The sequence below is a fragment of the Pseudopodoces humilis genome, chromosome 1 (assembly GCF_049639895.1).
Source record: "Pseudopodoces humilis isolate 2021_Gansu_Grassland_sample_001 chromosome 1, ASM4963989v1, whole genome shotgun sequence".
Classification (NCBI taxonomy): domain Eukaryota; kingdom Metazoa; phylum Chordata; class Aves; order Passeriformes; family Paridae; genus Pseudopodoces; species Pseudopodoces humilis.
In genome coordinates this window covers 83,729,191-83,754,125 of record NC_142200.1, presented here as the reverse complement: position 1 = coordinate 83,754,125, position 24,935 = coordinate 83,729,191, and the positions used below count along the sequence as shown (strand labels likewise).

Genomic DNA, 24,935 nt, shown 5'->3' with positions numbered 1-24,935 from the left:
TTCCCAAGTTCCATTATAAAGTGCCTGGGGACTATCTTTCCAAAATATCCTAACCACGGTCACTGAATTTGAACTATTTTGGAGATAGGGAAGGAAAAACATGTAAAAAAAAAAAAATTAGCACAAGCTTGGCATTCTCTGCAAACCAATGTGCCTCTGTAGCACGTTGTCACCCTGGCATCTCCCTTGCCCAGGTGTTCCTTCTACAAGGCTTCTGAAGGCAGCAATAATTCTGCCTTGCCTGATCTACCAAGTTCTCAAAAACATGCCTAACACACCTTATATTTAAACTACACAATAAAAGCCATTTTCAGAGTTTAAATATATATCACTGAAGGTTGGGAATTCGGGTAATTTAATGTCAGATTTTTCTTTTATTTTTTCACCTTTGAAATCCTTGTCAAACTTAAATTATTAAGCTCCTCGAAAGCAAATACTTTAAAATATGTGCTAGCACATGTTTTCCTGAAACAAGAGGATTCTCCTGGCATCACTATTGCCAGGATTACCAAAACAGTAAGTCATATCACCTTTATAAATGTGTACACACCATCATAAACTCAGTGAAGTTTACCCCTCCGAAAAGGTTCTCACTAACCAATTCATTGATTACCCATACTCAAAGTCTGCAGTTTTCACTGACTTCTAGTTTTGTTCCCTGAATATATGAATGAATTCCAGCAGACCAAAATGACTTGCTACAAAAAGACCATAAAAACAATGAGATTCAACCTATGCTTACAGGTTTAAACTCTGTTACACGGATCTGCTCTGTCATAATCATGGCCAGAGACATTTAAGGACAAAACTAAACAGACGTCTCTGAACATTCCTTAAAAGCATGTTGCTCCAGAGAAAAAACTTTTTACCTCATTAAGTGATTTTTTTAAATTTTTTTTTTTTGGCTCATAGAGAGCCTAAGAAGCATAACATACTAAACTAAGAAATTTTAGATGTTCTAGGAGGCCCTACAGGAGCAAGACTGCCAAAAGAAATTGCTTACTGCACTGATGGCAAAATCCTATGGTTAGGTTTATGCAAAATGGCACAGTACAGTGCACAAGGAGCACATTGCTCTATGTTTAAAAGAGCAGCATTAGAAAAGGAATTAATTCATAGTAAAAATGTGTAATAAAGTCTCACACAGTCTAGAAGGCCTAGAAACCACAGTCTAGAAACCAAGAAAGTTTCAGCTTCCATCTTTCTCCCACTACATGTACACATGTACCACAGATCTTCACAGGGCTATAGCCCTGTGATAGCAGTCTATGACACTGGTTAATTGGGAAAATAACAAACCACACGTGCCATGGCTTCACTGGAAGAATATGTAGATCAAACGATATGAACAAGGCCTTACTGAAAGGAGAAATTCAAAGAATATTCAATGGAAAATCTGGAGAAACGTGGGCACAAAGGGGGAGATGACAGCCACCATGAGCGCTTTTGTCATCTTTTTCATTGGCAATTCCTCTAGGATTTAGCAGAGAGGGGAAAACTTCCTAGTTCTCCTTGGTTGCTCAGTCCACTACAATATAAAATTATAAATAAAATTTTTAAAAAGGAAGTGAAAGTGGGAGACCCAGAGAGTGCAAAGGAGATGAAAAAAGTAAGGCTGTGATTACTTAGGAAGTTGATGGGAAACAGACTTAACTAGGATTGAACCCTGTCAATAAGGTCTTGTTCTTCTCACCCAGGCCATTGCTCAAAGTTTCCAGTCGCCCTGGAACATTTTGAACCAGCAGTGGCACTTGCTTCCTCTGTGCTTCCTTTCCAGGTCTATCAAGTGATAGGGCAGGGCTTTACAATGAGTGGGAAACAGGCAGCAAGTGTGAAAGCTCCTGCTTTCTGGCTCTGGCACAGCGCAGCTGATTTACTGTCTTGTAATCGCACACAGTGCAGATCCGCGCTGTCCTGCGCTGCGATACCGTATCACACACGGCCCCAGGGTTCACGCTTCCCTTCCTTTTCTTTTCAGTACAGCAGCCTGTCAGTGGCAATGGTAATCACAACAGCCATCAAAGCCTCAAAGAGTTTGCAGCTGCTAAGGACAGCACAGTTTCCATCTTCTCCTTATGAGGTCAGGGAGTAAACAATAATAAGTAAGCTTTGTAAAGTGATTGAAACCTTTAGCCATAGGAGACTGTATTAGACATATAAATTCCATTACCAAAGCTATTGATTTGCATTTATACTACAAAGTCTTCAAGATACAGGAATCTCTGAACCAGAAAAAGAATATTAAAGGAACTAGGTGTTAAATTATTATATAATATAGGTGCTATTACACTTCATTTGAGAGCTTAGTTTTGCTCATGTAAGGTATCCAGCAATGCTATTCAGTTTACAACAAATCAACAAAATATCACAAGACAGAAGCAGGTCTCTGTCTGTGGACAAATCAGTCTTGAAAGAAAACTGCCTTCAAGCTGCCTTTAAGTAGGATTCCAGTGAGGCCTGGCTCCATACGGATACGTCACACCAGCCTGAACGATCAAAACAGTGTAACAAGACTGACTAAATAAGCCACCTCAGTTAAAACAGTTCCTCATCAGCACACTCTGGCACCTCAGATTTGAATCTCTCTGTTGTCTTCAGCCAAATACAAGTTTGAAAGCTCATACAAAGAATGATACTTCAGCTGGCTTCCAAGATGCAGCAGCAGGTTTCCAACAGCAGCTGCCTTACAACATGTCTGTAAAATTCCCAGACGAAAGAAAACAGCCACATAAACTAGCATGAGACAACTTTAGGATGCAATATTTTATATTTAATACAGTAGTCAATGTCAGGAATTTCAATAAGCTTTGACACACTATCACAGAAAAACACTTCCAACATGGTGAACGAGTTAGACAGTGCTTTGGCAAAATAATCTAGAACAAAAACAGTATCAAGTTTGACTTGATCCATGAGCAAATAATGGGACAATTTATACAGAAAAACTGAAAACAAGTGTAACTCAATAGCTTGTTTATCAATCCAATCTCCTTTATTTTGCACTGTTTTACACAGGCAAGTTCCATTTGGGATTTGTACTGACACATCCAGGGAAGGCTGGAAAAAGCACCCTGACATGCAAGCCATCTTCATCCTCTCTTTTATTTGGCCAGTTCCAACACCCTTCTAGAGCTCTTGGAGAAGAAACAAGGGAAAAGAGATCAAGGGAAGAAGATCAAGAGGAGAAGGCACAGAGTTTTTTTATAACTACTCCTAGAGTTCCAGGAGAAGTACATGAAGTGCTTTTTCAGAAGGAGGGAGAAAGAATTAAAGACCTAACATAACTGATGCAAGTGTATTATGATTGTACCACTGAGGAGAAAGGGCTCTCAGTTACAGGGGAGTAAAATAAACAATTGCAAAGAAACCCCCCACAGTACATCAAGGATTCAGAATTCATTACATCTTCAAAAAAAATGTGTAATGGTTTTCCACATACCACAGGAGAGATCAACAATGCCTATATTTATAAATTTCAAAACTGATTGAGGCTAGTGCCATGTCCTTAGGAACAGCTACAAAGGTGAGTTCGTGGAATTTCAAACTAGAAAGGGGTATGTCAATTTTCAAGGCCGTTCTCGTCAGTTCTCAATTTCTTTTGAGCAACAAATTATAATTGTGCTCTGCTGAAGTTAAATTTTGGTAGGTTCAATTAATCTGTTTGGGGGAAAGTGCATGGAAAAAAGATGGCACAGTCATCCATAGGATACAGGTTTTATTTCCTAAAAGCATCTTTCTGCAACAACAACAGCAACAGTGCACAGACACCATTTTCATTTAGCCTTGTTGGAATGAAGTCCATCTCATCAAAAATCTACAGAACCAGTACCACTGGTGGCCTTGCACAGAAAATTGATGGTTCATCAACTTCTAAACTTTTGCACAGCTCAAAGCTGATGCTATTTCAGAGACTTACTGAACTGGAGTATGGTGACAGATCCTTTGGGGCAGGAGATACACACCACTCTAAAGCAATGTCCAATGGTTTTAATAGCAGTCTGTAACAACTATTCATTTGTTCATGGCACTCCAGAGCAGTCTTCCTTAAAAATGAAAAATCCATGAGAACAATAAAGTGAAAAGTTATTTTTGTTGAAAAATGCATTCTAATAATTTCCAGTGATTTACAGAGGAAATCAATAATTTTTTGCAGATACTATAAAATGAACAGTGCTACACTTTGTCTCAAGTCTTCAAGGTGATAATCGAGGTAAAGCATTAAAGCATTCATAAAATATTCCCCATACTGAAAACAGGAAGAACTATGAACTCTGAAGTATTTAACTGATTTATTAAAGCTGCCACCCTCCAAATGCAGTAGTTATTTTGCTATTTTGATTTGTATTCTGGCCAAGTAAGAATATAAAAACAAGTGTCCTTTTGTTCCTGCTGTCAAAAGAAAAAGTCAAAAGGCAGTAAATGTGAAAAAAAAAAAGTAACCTTCCTTTTAAAAGGTTGTCCACCTAATTGAGGATTTTTGTAATTCATTAAGTGCAGTGCAACAAAAAATTAAGCAGGAGAAAAAGTTAGCAACAAGTAAAGCATTCTACTTATATTACTCTGTTCTTTTCCAATTAAGTTTTGCTTAAAGGCAAAAGAAAAGCAAAGTTGCTTTGGAAAAATGAATCACTGTGTTATTTCCTAGTCTGAGCTCCATCTGACCTCACACACTATTCCACTGGTAAACTATTAAGTTTTGTTAAGAGCTGCAACTGCAGTTACAGAAAAGACGTTCTCCCTCTCCCTCCTCCAGTTGTCTTTATCTAAAAAATTACTCACATCATCAATATTTATAGCTAGTCTACTGTGAACCTCAGCACAGACCCCTCATTTAAAGAGCAAACCTTGCACTACTCTAAGGCTGACATGAACAGAATAAACCTCTGTAATTCAAGTTTGCTCCTTACAAAACAGTTTAGCTTAACTTCAGCTAACAACAGTATGTCAGCTAAATGGTGAAGTTTTGTTTTCTTAAGTATTGATACTTAAATACATAAAACCTTTAGTTTAAACCCATATGATATTCTACAATAATCAAACAGCTTGTATCTATCACACAAATCTTCCCCCAAAATCTCAGCTTGGGAAAAGCAAATTACCAACAAACCGAGTATATAAGTTTTCTTTTCCTGATTGCAGGAATCTGTGGCACATAGTCTGTTATGTCCAAGCACATCACAAATTTCCCAGTGATGACAGTCAGATGCTTGATAGCTTTTTGGAAAAAAACCTAAAAATCATGCCCCTAAATATCCAGACATCAAGATACTCAAAATAACTGCTAGCTCTCAGACATATACAAAAAACTATTACTAAAAAGAATAGGCTCAGTAGAGAGCCTTCTAAAGCTTATAAAAGCTAAGTTTTTTCTTCAAACATGAGTGTCTAGTATTGTATACTAATATATTAGTACACAAATATAAATCAAAGCAGTTAGGAACTCTGAATTTGAGAAAAACCTAGCCATACTTTTCTGTCTCACTAGTAAAAGCATAGGGATTAGAAGAATGTGTCTATAAACATGAAAATGTAAATCATGTGGGCAACACTCCAGATGAAAATTAAAACTTCTGCTTCTAGAGTGTGTAACAGGAAACTCGTAACAGTTTTAAAAGCCACAAGATTGTTGATTTGCCCATCCCTATTTCCTCTTGCTTTCAGAAAGGTACTGGTGTCAGATGGTCTTTCACCTTTCCAAAATAGCAAGAGCATCTCCATTCAGCAGCAGCTATGAGCTTTTTGGACCTGCCTTATCCTTGAGTACCCACACTAAGCCAACAGCCCCATTAAGTGACTCACACTGACTCAAGAGGAAACCCCTCAATATGCAACAAATGCAAACTTACCCCAAACACTACTCAGTGGAAACCCAAACATACAACAGCTAGTGCAGAAGGCAAAGAAACCAGGAAACCCAGGACTAAGCTGCAGGCTATGCCCCCAAAAGAGTAACTGACATCAAAATTTCAAAACTCACAATTGTCACAGTAAAAATCCATAAAGCCCCGAAAATTTTGGGTTCAGAAGAAATTCTCTGTCTTTTATGTTTAAAGGAAATGAGTAATTCTGTGAAGTGACATCAGGAAGAAAAATATGAAATCTTGGCATGCCACCTTTAGCATCCTACAGTGGAAAATCAGTAACAGCAGCAGCAACATGGCTATCACTGCAATTGGGGGAGGCCACTTGAACTTAGAACCATAGCTCAACACACATCCTACCAGAAATAATGGACTCATCTCACTCCTAGACATAGCCAGTCTTTTTCTTTCTGTTTTTTTCATCTTTTCTGCAGCAGCCTAATGCAGCTGCTGAGGTTAAACACTTTCACCATTGTAGCACCAGCCTCTCAGACTGATGGTTCAAGCAGGCTTTCTTCCACTCCTGCTCACCTCCTGAGTTTGTTACTTTGGGTTTAGCCCAAGATGTTTCCTAACAGAGTGCAAGGTTATTTGAGACAAAACAAAATAAACACCTCACTTGCTATCTTGTTTGCATAACATCAAAGCCTAATAAAGGAGACGTAAATGAGAGTAGACCAGGAAAAGCTTTTTAATTCATTCTTGTGTATGCAGGTTTAGAGATGGATATCATAATTTTGTCTGAAATGTGATTTATTTACAGATAAACACAAAACCAGAAATCATGTTCCAGATGGAGGAGAGAAGCAGTGCACAGTAACCCAACTCTTATTTTCTTAAAAGTTTGCATAGTGAGAAATTTAAAAATCCCGTCAGGAAGGCTTGTTTATTATAACTTTAACAGCTCTCAGTCTTGCAATATTTGCTTGGGTAGAAGAAAAGTGCTGATCCTGCAGTGACACAATCTGCAAATCACAGGAGTAAATACTCTGTTTCTGGACATTTCAAGTTCTAGGAGGAAACAGCTTACTTTACAACTGGTCATAACTCTCTTTGGTATTGCCTCTCAGCCTGCATTGTTTGAGCCCAGTTTTTACTGTTCTGGCATCTTCTGAAGCATAAATAAAATTTTTCAGGAACTCTGCTTATTTATGCAATTTCCACCTTTTTATTTCAAGATTCCCAAACTTCCCAATTTTCAACAGAGGCCTTTAAAAGACAGACTCTAATACTTTTCAGAGTTGTGGATTCAGAGTGGCCAAGAGACCAGACAGCCTAATTTTGGTCATCAACGTCCTGATGCTCAGATTTCTCTTTACAGCAGTAAGGGATAAAATAAGAACCAAAAGAACCCAAGAAGCTAGATTCTTGTGAAAAGTAAAAATATTTGGACCAAAATGCTATATATTCATTTATTGTCTTTGCTTAACTATTTTTAATACCTTTTGTTCAGGAGAAATGGAAGAAACAGTAACAGGGGAAAAATTTAGCAAGAGAGCTCCTAAGAGATGTTCCCCAGAGTTTACTGTATACACACGCATTTCTTCCTCACAAAAGGGGTATGTTATGTACTTTGAGTCCTTACCATATAAATCCACACTTTAGTTCATTATTGTCATACCAAAAAAATAAATGTAGAAAAACAATTAGGGCAGTCAAAGACACACTGTCTACAAAGATTTAAGAACAATTTTTTCCAAAGGTAACACATGCCAGAATTCCATGTTTTGCAAAATCTTTTTATTATGCCAAGGAGCAGTGTCACATTTGTTGGGTATTTTTAAGCAAGAGTAAATATGCTTCTAAGGTTTTGTTGGGTTTTGAAGTCTTGGGCTTTTTACAGTTTAGGACTTACTTTGTTTTTGCAGTTTTGTTTAATACACAATATATGTTGTATACTACAACTATAAATAAACATTAAATCTGTAGTAAAACATTATTGAATGGACTTAAGTTAATAAATATTGAATTATTAAATGTATTTATTCAGACAGTGCCTACTTTCCTCTCTAAGCAAGGACAATTTGTAGTGAAGATGATTAACTATGTAATAACTTCACTCATGTTCCAAACATTGACATATAAATTGACTGAAATTAGACATGAGACCCAATACTTCTGTTTCACGTGGCTGCTCTTGCTAATCAAGGGCTCTGATGCCACATGGACTGAGCTTCCTGGTGGCAAGAAGCCAAGCAGGATAAGGATTATCTGGGCGATAGCAAAAGGATGCAGTGTTTTTTCAGAGAAGGTTGCAGAAGGTCATCCTTATATTTACAGATACCATACAATGCCTTGTGGACCCAACTTCACAGTTTTCCCTTGTCAGCTTCAAAAGGGGGGAAAAAACCCACCCAGTTTCATTAATTGCCAAGGTTCTTGTCTAAGGGAACTAGAAAAGGGAAACTGGGCAATCACATTTTCTTATCCTATCTGTCAGGAGCAGGATTTGGAATAGACAACTACCACAAAACCACCAGCAAAATTCCTTCAATTCATAGAGTATTAAAAAATCACCTGTAGACTGAGTTAGCAAAAACTCTTTGTAACATGTTCAAGTGCAGTTATCAAAAGAATTATTTCAGCAAGGCAGTTTTCATTAACAGCTTCCTAATTAAGGTAAGGACAGAGCAAGATCAAGGTAAAGCAACTCTGAATATTTTGAACATTTCCATACTTTAAACAATAGTTTAAGTATTTCCACATCAGTCTTGTTCCAATGAATTATGCAGTTTTGCACAGATCTCTGAAAACAGAAAAACTATTTAAAACTTTCATGAAGAAGCTTTTAAGAAGCATGAAAACAGATTATTTTAAACACCTTGACACAAACAAGCTTCTTTCATTTACTATCGCACAAAACTTGACCCTAGTTAAATTTAACTGTCTTTGCAGGCTGCAGAGAGATGGAGTACATGGGACACATTTTAATCATTTTTGTCTGTATTCATAGTGATTTCCTCTAATCTCAAGGTTTCTTTGCTGCTCATTTTAATGGCTTTGAACCCTAGGAACTACAGGAAATTCTAGGGAAACCTCCCTGTCTCACTAACTTTGTAAACTGTTCTGTTACATTTACTCTTACCAAAAGCCAAACACCACAGGATCAGTGTTACTTCTTTGAAATTCATAAATTCTCTCATTACCAAGGGACATAAGGGTATGCTTTAACTGGATAAACACAGTAGGTTTTGCAAAAAGGCCAACGTGAAGAAAACAGTATTTACTTTTTTATTACAAAGTCACTACCACTTAAATATGGCAACATCCTATCTTTTTCTAAGAAACACTTAAAATTTCCATAGCAGGCACAGCAAGAGAACTCTTGTTTTGCTAAAAATGGAATGTAAACATGACATCAAAGTATAAGGGGGCCTCATTTTCAGAAACAGAGTGACCCAAAACAGTCCATATCTTTGTACAATACACTAGGAGAAGATGATCAGATGTACACATATAATCAATTTTCCTACAATTAAGCACACAAGTCCTCCTTTTAATGCTGTTAGGAATTGCAGATTAACACCACCATATAGCTATTTGGAATGGTCTTCAGGTTTCATATCTGCACCTACCATCTGGCCTTGCCTGAGATGAGGCAACATTTACATCAAATAAGGACAACAAATAGCACCAGATACCATATGAATCCTCTTACATGCTTATCACTGAATCACTACAATATGCTCTAAGTCAACAGAAAAAGAAGCTTCCATACTGGACTATATCATACATAATTTGAGCAGCACTTAAGGAGCTCTTATCACCACACCAAGTAAGCTACTCTGCATCAAACCATCTGCCTTGTCCTTCTGCTTCACTCCAAGAGCAGGGGCATCACCTGTTCCCTCACCTCCTTCCCCTTAAGTGTTACCTGTTATTTAGAAAGCTTGAAGAGGCACCATAACAGGACTTCTATCTGATTTTATGACCCTGTACCCTGACCAAACTATACAGTACAAGGTACCCTTTAGATGAGCAACCTTACTCTTCAGCAGCTGAATGTGTTTATTTGGGGCATCAGAAAATACACTGAACAAGGCCTCAAAAGTATGACTGAATGCTTTTGTACTAGTGAACATGTTGGCAAGCAGTAGATGCATACAACCAAACAGCTTAACTACTCTACTCTATCCTCACAGAAAACTGCTCAGACGACATCACACCAGGAGGCATCCTGGAGGAAGCTATATGACTTACCGTGACCCACAAAGAAATCTACAACAAACTGCTTTGAGACAATGGCAAAACTCCCCCTGCATGACCTAAGGCATCACAGGTACACCCCTTCTCTCCCTGTCCCTCCCAGAGGTCAGTCATGCTGCCTGACACACAGCACTGCATCCCATTCACTTAGAGCTGTGATTAATGCAGTAGCAACCTGTGCTATCTGCTGTGTACAGACCATCCATAGACACAGTCTTCCAGCCACACACACTGCTCTCGTAGCAGACTTCCAAAGGAAAACTGTGGCTTCCTGTTTACACATCTTGTTTGTCAACATTGCTTTGTTTCTCTAAGAACCTGGCAAGCCAACGGGCTCAAAGGATGTGTGCAAGTTCAAAGCTGCTTCTTTCAGTGGAATACCTACACATTGCAATTCAAGCATTCCACATGTATCTGGATGATCAGGGAGGGAAACAAAGTTTTCTAGATATTCTAGAAAGTTTGTTTATTTCTAAACCATACAACACTTCTAGATACATGTGGAGAACGTTCCAATTTTTTTTTTCCCCCAGGATATTTGTTTTACTCAAGACAAAGGTTTACATGAAGGAATGTTCAACTTCAAAGAAAGTACTTCCACGTTTTCTCATGTACTTCTGTAGGACAAACTCAACCTGGCATTCAGCCATCAAGTGACTAAAGTTTGCATCAGAAGGTGAACAGCAGGGGTCCCAGGGAGGGAGCGAACAGAGAGGTGCTTATCCTGCCAAAGTATAACAAAAATTTCTCCAAAATTCCTGGGATGGGATTAGCAAAGATTGAGCTTGTTACTCTCCAGCTGTCATGGAGGAAAGGAAAAATTGTCAGTTGTAGTGAAAGCTGCCATGTTGATCTATCCAGATAATGAAAGCTGTGTCTTCCCACAACCCTTGTCAAAACTATTTCCCCAAAGATGCAGGTGCCAGACACCTATTTGCCTATTCTTAATGACTTTCATACTACAAGGATGCCAAGCTTTTCTTTCCTCTCCATGCACCCATGCTAACATATGGTACACATTGAAGATGACCATATCTCATCAAGAACATTTTATGACATCTTGCAAAGAAAAGTCATCTTAGTAGTTTTTTTTGGTAAAAGCAGTAGCTAGGTTCACCACTAGCTCTTGACAGCAGCAGGAATCATTTGGTTGCAAACAATTAGTGTGTCAACTCAAATGTCTTTCAGAACTATGACAATTCAATTTTCCTTTAAGGACACACAGAAATAAGTGTGAGATCCCACTGGATCATCCCATGCCCTCGATGGCTTAATTGTTCTGTGCGTCACTGATGTAGAATCACAATGATTGCATAGTATCATGCTGCTTCCTTCCCCCTTTCAGGGAAGCTAGTGATTTGTAAACACTTGCTTCAATTAGATTTAATTTTTCACATCAAACTGGGAGAAGTTCACCAGGCTGAAGCTCCATAATCCTAATGTCATTCTGTAGAAGGTGGTCAGGAAGACAGGGACTGGCTGTCCCAGATGTCCACAGGAAAAACAAACAGAACATCTATATTTTATGCACTCTATTTTACAATCTTCTCCATCTCCATGTATCTGTGTTTTCCTAAAGTCATAGGAGTTAATAACAAGGTTAAGAGCATCTCTATAAGGCAGTTCTTTACTTTGCCTATGTTTATTAACAGCTTGAGGAAAATCCTAATAAAAATGCATCTTACAATACAACTGGCTAGACTAGTACTGCAAGACACTAAATAAACTGTCTCTCTTCACCTATAATACATAGATAGCAAATTGCTCTTGTTGATGTCATGCAGTTAAAGTGCAAATTGTAAAGTAGTTTCCACAACTGCTGTGTCACTCTCCTGTGAAGGACTAAAACTCTAAAAATGTCATGCAACAAGGGATAGAGATTTAGTTGCACTGTCCCTCCTAGTTTAATGCATGCAAAGAACAGTCCTTTGGGGCCTTAACTTTTGCCTCTGGCATAATTGTTTGATCTCAGCCAATGAACTTGAACTTGGTTTGAATCCTTTTTTGCCAAAGTACAAGATGAATGATTATGCATAATGTTGCTTATAAAACACTATAGCAACATATCCAAACAGTCCTGAAAACAGGTATCAGGCATGAAAACTGACTAAAACATGGATACAAGCACAAGTCCCAGCAGAAATTCTTAAGCAAACTTACCCTACTGTGAGAAGGAAGAAAAGGGGTAAGTTTTTTTAGCTGCAGAAATATTGCTAAGTGGCATATTCAATTGTGATTTTACAGAATAAGAATGAACATACTGATGTTAAGATTGCTGGAAACTGTGTGGTGGCTGCACCAACACATTCTGAATTGAAAAGGTTTGCTGAAATCCAGAAGAAAAACTTGACTGAAAAATGAAGAAGCTATTGAGGTAACATAAGCCTTACCAGCCTCTATCAGATCCCCTGACCTTGGCTCATTCAGTCAACAGACCTTTGACACCGTTTTGTGGAACCATTTTCAATCAACTCATCATTTTAATGGATGATTTTACAGATTTATTAGTAACATTTTACAGATGGAGATAAAGACAGACCTATGGGGTAACCAACTCAAGGAACAGTACTATCGCACCTAAAAGGCTCAGAAAGAAACCTTCAGCTTCCCTGTCACCAGTTATCAAGTACATTGTGGAACAGCTGGGAAGACATTCTATTGCATTTCACCTCTTCTTTTTCTGGCCTTCTCCTTTAGAAAATTATTTCTTCTTGATATCACCAGACACACAATAACTAGGCTAAAAAAATTAAGCTTGCTGTCTAAAGCAATCCTCCCCACTTCTTTTCTCCATCTGGAGTTCAAGCCAATAAAGGAATATTGCAACATTTTTGGAGGGTTTTAATAATTATTTCTTAAGAAAAGAAACTTCTTTTGAACTTTCTTTTGAGCAATGTGCCCATGAATTGAAAATACTTAAAAAAATAAGGCAGCTAGAATTTATATATATCTCTGTAGCTATATATGTTATGGCGCACTGCATTTCTTATGCCAGTAAAAATAAAATTGTTACGGATCTTACTTATCACACATAAAAAGTCTGCAAGTTATGAGTAAAAGGGGACAAACAATAGAGAGAAATACAAGCATGCCAGACACTGAACAGGGATATCTTATTTTTAGAATCGTTCTAATTCTTCAAGCTTCAGAGTGTCATATTTTGTGTGCACAGAAAGTATTGGGAAATACTTCTTAGTGGATCATTGGGGTAAAAAGGTTATAGTATGAACTATTCAGTTTAATTTTACTTCACATACATTGCACAAAAGGAAGGAATGCTTTGTCTTTTAAAAGCTTACAAAAAGGCTTTTATCCCTAAACCTCATGAACAGCTAAGAGCTACACAGTATAATACAATATAATAACACCAAATTCAATCCTTCAGACTGAAGAAAAGTAAGTTTTTAATGCTCACCAGCAATAATAGCTAACATAAGGACAGTACTAAGCACTTCCTCAGAAACATTTCAGTTCAGCATAATTAGTATCTGTCTTTCCCCTTCTAGCTAAGAGAATACAATTCTTCAGATTAGAGGAAGTCTTAAAAATCAGTCACAGGAGGTTAATAGTCCAAGCAAAAAAATCCTTTCAGATAAAGTAATCAAGTCTTTCCTTTGTATTTCAAAGTATAATGTGATGCTAGCATAACACTGAATCCTTCAGTACCATGGTAAGTCAAATTGTTTATAGAGACATAAAGGACCACCTCTAAAATAACCCAGAAGTAAAATATCATCAACCCCCAGTGCACGGCCTTGGTTATCATGGCCATCACCAAGATTCAGGGATGAAACCACAGAGCATTTCACAGTTTAACAGGTCTGCAACAGAGACTGCAAGTACCTTCCTGCAAAGCTTTCATCAAGACACCTGAAGTCATTAGTCTACTTTAAAACTTGAATAGACTTGACAAAAATTCTCTCACAGAGACTAAGAAAGACTTAAGAACCAATGTCAGATCATAGACACCCTAAAACACTTCCCAGATAATCCACTGCATTAAAAAAAAGGTGTTATTTTAAAGATTAATATGAAGGCCTCATTGTTCCATTCTGAAAGCAGGGAAACTTTCTCTAAGATTCCAATTTAACCAGTCACCTTCATAATGTTCTATAGTTAATTCTCATCTTCATACTCGGGATTAATTGAATAATTCACCAACATGATGATTCATCTACAAGTAGTCATTCAGCTCCTCTTCCTTAACCTCATCTGAAGAGCAATTGTGTGGTTGTTGGGGGGGTGTTAGTTTGTTCTGGTTTTTTGGTGTTTGTAATTTTTCTAAGCTTCTTTCCCTCACCAGTGGTAGACTGCAGGCTGGAAAAAGTACCATTAGACCATGAGAAACAGACATTTTTCACCAACACATCCACAGAACAGAAAATGTTTGGCTACAACTTGGTGTGGCACTTTTGGTTTTGGCACAATATAATGATCTTTCAGTCAACTGTTCAAAATTACAGGGAAACAACGAGCAGGTCAAAGTTCAGCTGTAAATTAACACTCACTTTAATAAAAAATAACTTGAAAATAATGACATCAGCTAAGCCACTTTCTTGTAGACCTCTTCTCACACCTGCAAATATAAAATACACAACAGATGTTGAAGAAACATAACTCACTCCTCCCCCACCACAAATGAAATACTGAGATTCTACAGGAGAACTTATACACTGTCACTTTGCTGTAAACTGATTACACTCATATGTTTTCTAATTTTATTTTTTTTTTTCTGCTGGCATGTATATACATATAAAGAAATCAAACTTGCACAAAAAGCAGGTCTGAAAATGTTGATATGGTTCTGCTCCAATGACAGTACAGGACAGGAAAACTAGAGGAGCACAGGAGCTCTAACCTGGTACAAAACCTTTTCACTAACTTGGCAATCAGTCAAGGAAATAAATACACTTCATTGATTCCAAAGAGACCTGAAATTCCACAGTTTGTAGCTGACAGTAATTAAAAGCTGGGTGGATGGCTTGAGTTACCAAACCAGTGAGAAGGAGCCCACAGCTCCTTCTGGATGTTCCTGGCAAACAATTCATCAGCATTTAAAAGGAAGCCTCTTATTTCCTCAATTCCTACAGAAGGCTGACTGACATGTCAACTGACCTGAACCCAGCCTAACAGCTGAGATTGGTCTCTGACACTCTGACAGTAAACAGGTTTGGGATTTTGTTGCGTAGGTTTTGTTTGCTTTTTTTTAATTAAGAAAACCATATGCAATACCATTGGCTTTTCAATTAAAATACCACATTGAGGACAATCCTTCATAAAAATTAGGTGTTGGTGGAGTATGCCATAGCAAAAAAAATCAAAACAAAAACAACCAAAAAAGGCATTTTAGTTATTATTGTGTCAGATTTTAATTGCACTGAGTACTTTGGGAGTGTTTGTTGCTAGCCCTAAACAAAGTCAAACACGAATCTGTAGGATTTGAATCATAAAGGGAAAGGGGGAGCCAGAAATTGCACACCTTACTGTCACTGATATTTATTAGAAGAATGTTTACAGAAGTTTTATTCAAGTGTCAAAAGCTCTGAATATAATACTTCAGGAATATAAATTCTAAAAGAAAAAAAAAATAGAAGATAGACAAACAGAGGCTCTAAGTCACTAGTACCTTCCTTTTCTTTGCAAGCTCTTATTTTGCATGTCAGTGTTCTCTGGTTTCAAACACTGACCCCTTAAACCAATAGGTAAATCACAAGTAAGCTCTGACATTTTCAACTTTCACTCCCCCATGTTTGGCTCAAAACAAGTCTGCATGGTGCAGAAGAATGCAGTATTAGTTTGAAATCATTAATTCCAAAATAATCATCCTAATTGAGAAATGCATCAAACATATACCAAATCCATTTCCAGATACTCCTTTTTAACCCCAAGGTACCAGATGTACCAGAAAAACTTCTGGTTTTCCCTAGAAGAGGGGCACAGCAATGAAGCAGGAAACTTCCACATTTCCACATTTCACTTCTAACCCTTTTCCCCAAGCTAGAAGCTTCAGTAGAGATCTCTGTTCACTTTCACAGGCAGCAATGGCAGGAGTGGTTTAATCGGGTACTTCCCTGACCAACCCATCACAGGCACCCTATTCACAAAACCAGCAGCCACTTTAATCCCTCAAAGCTTTCAGGCTTTGGAAAGGCAAAAAGCAGCAGCAGGATGAAAGAGGTCTCTATCCACTTCAGACACCATCATTAGAGACTTCTGCATTTGGGAATTTAATTTCCAAGGAAAAGTCAGTTATAATGATAATGGCATTTAATATCACTGTAAATAAAAATAAAGGTTAACACATAGAAGCTGCCAAGCACACAATCTCTTGGCAACAACAGTTGGAAATCTGCAAGTTAGGGATGCCAGGTCTTTTTATTTTTCTCTTTTTTTTTGGCATTCAATTAAGATTACTGATTAAATCACCGAAGCACAATATCATCTTAACATGTCCTGTAAGAAAATTTACAGTTCTTACAACCATCTGCACTACCATCTTTAGAATACAGTCTGCACCCATAGTAATTAGTATTGTTAGTATAAACATCAGCTAAATGTCAACTTTTAATGATTTCACCAGGCCTATGTACTAAAAGGTTTATCTGTTAGGCAAGAATTGCTTTATTTATGCAGTGTTTGAAAAAATAATTATTTATTTGACTGATTGAAAATTTTGGGCTGTTGCATCAAATTAGCTAACAAAAACACACCAAGTAATCCTATTAAGGAGATTCAGCTTCCACCTGGAGAAAGTGGATTCCTCACTATATTTCTTTCAGAGCTCCCCAAAATACCAACATTCACATACTTGAGCTGCTCACACAATCCAAATTTCATTCTCCATATTGTTCTTCCCTTCAGACAAAGCTTGGTATGTCCTAAGAAACTAATGCTGAGGAAAGTTAATTGGCATAATTATTTATTAACTATTAGCAATTAACAGTATCTGTTTAACTCCAGGAAAGAGACTCTGTATAATTTTATGCCTGCTGCCATGCAAAAGTTTTCACAAAACTGGTTTAGTTTTTCCCCCCCTCTTTTGAGTTTGCTTCACAGCTAGCTTCAAAACTTTTTTATCAGAGCTTTCAGCACTTTTAAGTTACTGAAATAAGCTGAGCTATCCTGTGAAGAAGGCAAAATGAGAACCATTTTCTTCCAATGAGTTTACTATTGAACTGCTTGAGAACATAAGCTTGCAAATCACTTCCATGTTGCTAATCCTAAATATTCTAACTATTCTATGAATGGTATAAAGCATATCTCCCCAGTGGAATTGGAATAAAAAGAGAAGAGAAAAAAAAGCTATAGCTCACATAGTAGCCATTGTTTGAATATCAAAAGTGGAAGCCAGCGCTGGTATAACTCAATCCGCTAAACTACTAGTTTATCTTGATGTAATTTAGTTAAATCATCAGACTACTTTGAAAGTGTATGCTAAGAATATTAAAAACAAAAATACTCAGCAGCAGCTTCCAGAAAACAGCTTCCAGAAGACTAAATGCAGATCGTAGACGCAGCTTTAGATGGAAATTTAAATGTAGCTATGCAAGGCAAAAAAAACCCCAAAACATTTAATTAGGAAACTTAAGTCTTACTAAAGAAACACACTTACCAAATTAATTTTTTTATCTCTACATAAAAGAACATGTTTGACAAAGGAAGGGATTGTTTCTGAAACTACTGATGCCGTATCTTGATAAAAGACTAATGCAAATATTACTAGTTAAGTTTTCACCAAGGTGGATATGCTAGAGAGAAGAAACCACATCCCTCTTATAAAGCAAAATAAAATTAATATACAATTATAGAACAGTCCTCATGGAACACTAATGCCAGAACTACAATTCTCAAACACATAAGCAGGTGAATAACATCTTTTAAATGTGTTTATATTCAATATGAAAGCTGAAACACTTTACTTTTAAGCAACCAGAGGTTGAGTTACAATCAAACACCAAGAACATATTCATATGCTCCAAAACAGAAACACCCAACTCTTCAGTGACTCACAGCCACTAGTATCAGATTTGGTAGATCAGTACAAACTTTAAAAAATGAGACAGCAAATTGTCAGAAAGATTGTCAGGTAAAAAGACCTCATAAGTTCGTCTGTATTATTCTCAACCTAAATTACCAGATTTACAATAGTCACCATATTTAAAAACCCTCTGCCAGTCCTCTTTCTTGACAGTATTTAATGTTACTGTAGCTTACTCTTTTCACCTCATCTTTTCAGGGGAAAGTTTCCAGTGTGGCACACTGCAGGATGATAAGAACTGGGCGTGAGTCAGTTCAGAAGGAAGGTAAAGCTCAAACCCACCAGCAAAGAGGGAGCCCAAGTGGTGGTGGTTGGTTTTGTGACAGCAAGCAAATATTTTGCTTTTCTTTAGTGAATGAGGAGAGGTGGGGTGGGGAGGAATCAGACATTTGTTAACTCAAACTAGAAAACAAGAAAATTCCCCCCCGCCCCCAAAAACAGGTGTACCAAAGACATTACTAACAAAGTTGCAGATTCTCATTCAGCCCCAATGGGCAAAGACAGCTATCACAGTACATCTTAAAGTCTGAGTGGGCACTTATCAGGGATGGAAGCAGCTAAGTTCATTCTATGCTGTTGATTATTTTTCCATAATCCGAGCCATAATGCAAGTGAGAACTTGCATTCTCTTCTTCTGAATGCACTGACAATGCAAGTTGGCCCTTCAAAACTGCATGGGCTGAGGCAGTCAGAAGGCATCCAGAGGAACACCAGGAAACTGGCCCACTTCACAAAGGGAAAAATAAAGGGAAAAACCCAAAAGGCAGAGGCTGGCCAATAGTGGCTAGAAACCTGCAAAAGATGGGAGGCAATTACAAAAAAAATCTGGGAGAAGACTATACTTAAAAATCTGGAATATGAGTGAAAACCACCCTGAGTTTTTGTTTCTAAAAGAGCGAGCTCTAAAGAAGCTGAAACAATGTTGCATGAAAAGAATAGGAGAAGCTGCGCTGGTCACAGATTCAAGTTGTCTCAAGTTGCAGGTCATTGCATTATGAACACCAGCTCTGGAAAGGCACACAAAAACAGCTATCTTGAACCCTCTTTGCCTTTCATTTTCTCATGTTCTTAACATAAATGTATTTCCCCAAATTCTTCCTGTGACAGTAATGACATTGCTATGGCCATGTTAGGCACTGTTGAATGAATAATCTCCCATGTTACTCTGGAGAATACCAATCACACAAAGCTTGTAAAAAAATAAAAATCTGCTTTGGTGTCTACTAACCCAGTTGCAAAGCAAACATAATTCTTATCCCCAAAGCATCCACACAACTGTTATGCCTTGTTCACAGCTTCAGACAACTACAAGGTTTATCAATAGCACCATCAAACTCCACCCAACATTACACTATTCTCTATAGCTGCAGTAGAAAAGAAAACTTTTCCCTATAGCTTTAAAGCAAAGTAGAGGACTATTATCCAGTTTCTACAAGAGAAAAGTCATTACAGAACTCCTCTATTTGTAGCCAAGATTCTCCTTTCTTCCCACAAGTCTAAGTGTTCCTGACCACTTTACAGACACTCAAATCTGCAATTCCTATCCTTCCCTAGTCAGAACGTGTTGCGTGAGTACAGGAGATTTAAAATTCTAAGTAGATATCTATAACAGAACCCAGAATTAACCCTATATCTAGCTACATATATATCCATATGTGAATTCCTTGTAGAGGAATTTTTGTCAGAGCAAAATCAACATATTTGATATTGTTTCATTTCTCAACCATACAAAAAAGTAATCCTAACAATGTCCACATTGACCAAAAAAACCCTCAAATCTGTAAAATGAAAATTCCCTTTTTACTGAAAGCCAGTCAAATAGGATTACAGGTTTTAGGGTAAACTGTCAAAGCTGTAGCATTTCCCGTATTTTACTCCCAAACCAGGTTGGACTATTTACCCTCTCTTCCCACATTGAAACAGAACAAACACCAAGAATCTGTTCTCCAAGACACATGGTACTTGAGAGTAGAGTGTCACAGGCAAGATATGTCAGGGTCCTCAGGTAACATTTAAAGCCTGACTCAAAGCTCAATAAAATTGGTGTCGACAGAGTGGAGAAAAATGGATAAAAGTTATTTTAAACATTTCATTAAAAACAAACAGAAAAACAGCCCCAAAAACAAACCCAAAACCAAAGCAAACCACAACAAACACAAGACAAAAATAACCAATACACTCCTGTCAAACCTGAAGCTTGGTTATTTCTGTTCTTGGCACAGAAATCTGTACTTTACATATATTCTAATTTTTTGGGGTAGCTTACAACCACAAACAGTAAAGCAAAACATTTTGTTTAAGATTAACACATCTACAGCTTCATAATTTTGAAACAGCAAAGTATTTTCTGCATTATAAACACACAAAAGTAAAAGAGCGCAAGTTCAGAGCACTATTCATCTAGCTAGGAAAAGATGATATAACACAAAATAACTCTACTGTATCAGATCATACACCATAAACATTTATCAAGTGTTAAATACTTCCCAGGAAACTTAGAAACAAGATAGTTTGGAGAGAGACCTTGTACACCAGCAAGATGATTACAGACATCAATTATTTGACTATAGACATATGATAGTGGTGATACAAGTTTATACTGTACAAAACAGAAGCAGCACATGTGAGTCAGCCAGATTTTCCTACCAGAGCTCTAATGTTAACCTGCTTATCTGAAATGAGAAACACCTTTACCATTAAATAAACAGTCACTGTTTCCTTGCAGGAGGGGAAGGGGAATCCCCATTCCCTCCCACACTCCAGCTTTTCCTACAGCATCCTTTCAAGTCTCACAATTTTAATACAGGCTCTTTTAAATGCCAGTTTTTCCTTTCTCTTTTTGCCAAAAGGCTTGTTTTCCTTTAGCAGACGGAGTTGAGGCTGGAAAATATTCCTTCCTACATAGCTGCAAAAGAACATGCCACACGTACATGAGATTCAAATCTATCAAAACTTTGAGCTGCAAAAAAAACAGTCAGACCTAACACAGAATAAACTAAAACTTAAATAGGACAATTTCAGTTTTAGAAGAAAGTAGATTCCAACCATTCCTGTCACCTTTCTTGGTCTTCAATCTAAGGAGGAAAAAAAAAAAAAAGCGATTTCACCAGAGGCAAAACATTTCAGGTTTCCATAACAAGGCAGGGAGGTATGATTAAGCAGTTGCCTGTGCATGAGATGCATTTTTTTTTCTCTTACAAAACAGAGAAAGAAAAAGGCAATTATAACACAGAACTCAAGTATGAGGCTCTGTGGTTGTGGAAAAAAAATGAAGTAATTTTAAAACATTTGCCAGACGACTTCAAGCATTTCCTTTCTCATTCCAGGAGTTGGCATACAAACTAGGCACACCTTATAAACCCCACCACCTCCTGGCCCTAATACATTCCAGTTTTTGCTTCATTATAAAAAGTTAAATAGTTCATGTTTAAATATATATAATATACACCCAAACATTTACACACATACATACCTTATCGCAAAAAAGACTGATACTAGTACTAAAAATAGATGCACACCTTGCTTAAATGTGAGAATAAAAGCATGTTTTCACTTGCAATTAAAGCACAATGAATAAAGGCACTGAAGGGGATCAACACTGTATTCATAGATTCAGGGCATTTCTCCATAAATGGCACAAAAATCTCCAGTCATTATTTGTTCACTGGTGTATTATTTTCTGTCAGTTGTGATGGTCATCTGCCACCACAACAATATTGCCTTTTGGCCTTCAGAAATATATTCTGGCATGCTTACAAGTCAGGAATTTTTAAACTATTTATTGCTTGAAACTTTAGGTTCTGATTCTACGACTTTTTCTTAGAAAAAGTGATTCACTGAAAGCAAGTCTCCTTACTTGTTCCAAAATCTTTGAGCAATGATTAGGAATATATTGATATACTGCCAATCCAAGAATTGAAGTGACATGTTAACATCATTAATGTTCTCATCCAACCCTGTAATGAATTTCAACTATCCTGACCAACAGGAGTCTGTTCAAGAATAGTACAAAGAGGCCATAGTGGCTGCTAATCAAGAAGAGGGGGGAAAATGGAGGGAAGGAAGCAGAAGGATGAATTTTTCACTTATGCTACATGGAGTAAAGTCATATTAGAATCTGTTGTTATGTATTATAATAGGAAGGAATATCTATTTGCCACCTGATTGGATGAGCACTACCAATGCCAAGCAATTTTCAGCTGAAGAGACTTCATTTTGGTAGGGTGGGTGCTTTGTTCCATATCAGACTCAAATATAAAACCACTTATCACTCATATGTTTCAGCTGAAGCTCCTTGCCCAGTTTGTAAACTTACATTGAGAGTCACCTTCCCTTCACCCCTGTCTGTATTTTGCCCTTGCCAGGGCAAATAACACAAGACCCATTCATCTGTGGGACAAACATGGAGGCAAGTAGGAGACTTGACTTTCCTTGCCTGCATCCTGAGTAGGCATCTAAAATAGCTTTAACTGTCCCACCACTACCTTCATTATAGGCTTGGGTTGGGTAGAACTGGCCACGTCAGAGAAGGAAGAGCTGTGGTTTAGTCTAGACACAGCATTTCCCCTTTCCTTTACCATGGTCCTGCTTCCAGCAAAGATCCTTTAGTCAGGACATTAAAAGAGCACATTGCTGTGAAAGAAAAAAACAGCCCTGCTGGTTCAAAAAACGAAGATCTCAGGACAAAGCAGCTGTGGTACAGCCTGGTGTTCACCAGATTTCCCTTCCTGAGGCTTTCCCTATGCCTAAAAGGGTAGGACTAAGCATCCCAGAACCACCCTAAACACTGACCTGAAAAAGGAGATCTTTGTAACTAGTCTTATTACAAGGGCAAACATCCATGTGTAACCAAACAAGCTCCACCTCAATGGCTCAAGTTCTACTGAACTGCTCTCAGCTTCCAGTTCCTCTCAGGCCCCCACCTGTTTCTTGACCACTGTAACATCACCAGTGCCAAAGCAATTTGTACAGCCTGCACTCAGCTAAGGCACCAGAGCCATTCTTTAAATGCAGGCACTGTCCTGGGCTTTTGGGAGGAAAAGACCACTCTAACACGCTTTGCAAGGGACTGCTGTGCTGACCCACCCCGAGCTGCCAGGTTGCACATACCACAGCGTCCTGCCAGCAAGCTGGTACAGGGCTACATGAACTCTGCTACCTGCTGTGTATTTTTTAATATTTCCATGGTTTTAAACTTTTTTATTTATTTTGAAGCACAAAATTAAACTAGAAGATTTGGGTGAACGTCATCATACTTAAATCCTGACTACAGCAAAAAGACTTCTCTTTAAAAATGCTACTCATTAATGCTGGATGAACTCCAAATATACACTCCATGTGCATTCAGAACTGGAATTTAAAAAAGATTAGTAAGTGCTTGTTTCTGAGCATGCCATGTCAGTGTAATTTGTGAAACATGATCATCACCTTATAATAGAGTAATAGCACAGCATTTCAGTATCCAAGCTGCTTTTGCTGTTCCTTCTCTCTTCTCAATTTTAACCACACAAGTTTTAGTCCTTAATATGGTAGTCCACATAAGCTATAATCACTTCTTTATTTTCCACAGCTACTACCAGCTGTGAAGTCTAAACAGCAAACTACAAATCACAACAGTTCAACATTTAGGGGGTAATTGTATGATACCCATCTTTTTCAGCTTGTTCTGGCCTGCATTCCCAGTGAAATATCAGCAGCTGGTGAAAGTCAGATCATCGTGTATACTTACTACTTCCGTGCTGACAAGATGTGGTCACAACATGAAGGAGTAGAAACACTGAAACCCCCACCATAGGTCTGTGTTTTCACAAGATCCGTAAAATCTGCATTTTAATGCTGGAAATGTTAATTTTTTCTCCCCCCCCAAATCTTCAGAATCATCTCTTGCCACTTTGGTGGCAAAGCTCCCTTCCCCCATACCACACCAGCAGCATTAGGAAGCCTTAGCTGTTATCAACAGGGGATAAACCTGCTTCCAATCTAGCTTAGGCAACACTGACACTTCTGGTTTAGCATTCCTACTGGTATCTAAGCTAGAATTAATAAGTTTTATTAGGTTAAAATGGAAATTGTGTGGGCTAAAAGATCATCTTGTTCTCTGAGAACTTCCCTTTTTTTAGAAAAAAAACCAAGGCAACACTTTTATAGTTACTTTTTGGTCCCAGGCTTGCTAAAAAGATAAGGATCCCACATATCATGTTTCTTTCTGCAGCTGCATGGCCATTTTTACTTTAATTTTCTTGGAAAGCGTTCACCCTCCAGTGTCATAAAAATACTATTACTTCCATTTTCTCTCCCTACACAGAGTAAGCCAGCCTCTACTTTGAAGGGCTTAAGCATGACATTTCAATAAAAGTTCCAAAAGCGAGTAACAAATCACCTTCAGACAAATCAATTCCAAAAAGTTTGACCCAAGTACAAATCCACCATAACATCACCAGGGCATATGTGGAGGACACCTTGCTGTTTTCACACCTGAGCACCGCAGGGATGCTCTGAAGTACCTACACGTGGCTCCAGCTCGGCGCAGCAGGGTTGCAGCGCTGCGCAGCACAAGCGCTTCCCCGTGGGTTGCAAACCTGCAGGGGAGCTCTGATGTGCAGTGAGCGCTTCCTGAGAGGCTCGAGGTGTTATATTGTTGAGCCACCTCGTGGCACATTCGCTGCATTACAGCACCGCCGGGGTTGGGGAGATGCTGGGCCCGCTCAAATCCATGCAAGAAAACAGCATCTGACATGTTCATCAGCCTCAGCATTCCCTCAGTAAGGAAAACACGAATTCTGCAAGTTAAGCTACACAAGACCACCACAGTACTACTGCCAGTCGCCCTT

The 24,935-nt window shown here is 38.0% G+C and overlaps 1 protein-coding gene across 1 annotated transcript in view; it reads right to left on the bottom strand.

Annotated features, from left to right (window-relative positions):
• The window catches only part of GMDS (GDP-mannose 4,6-dehydratase), a 409,498-nt gene that overhangs the window by 347,485 nt on the left and 37,078 nt on the right, over positions 1-24,935 (bottom strand). The window lies entirely within an intron of this gene.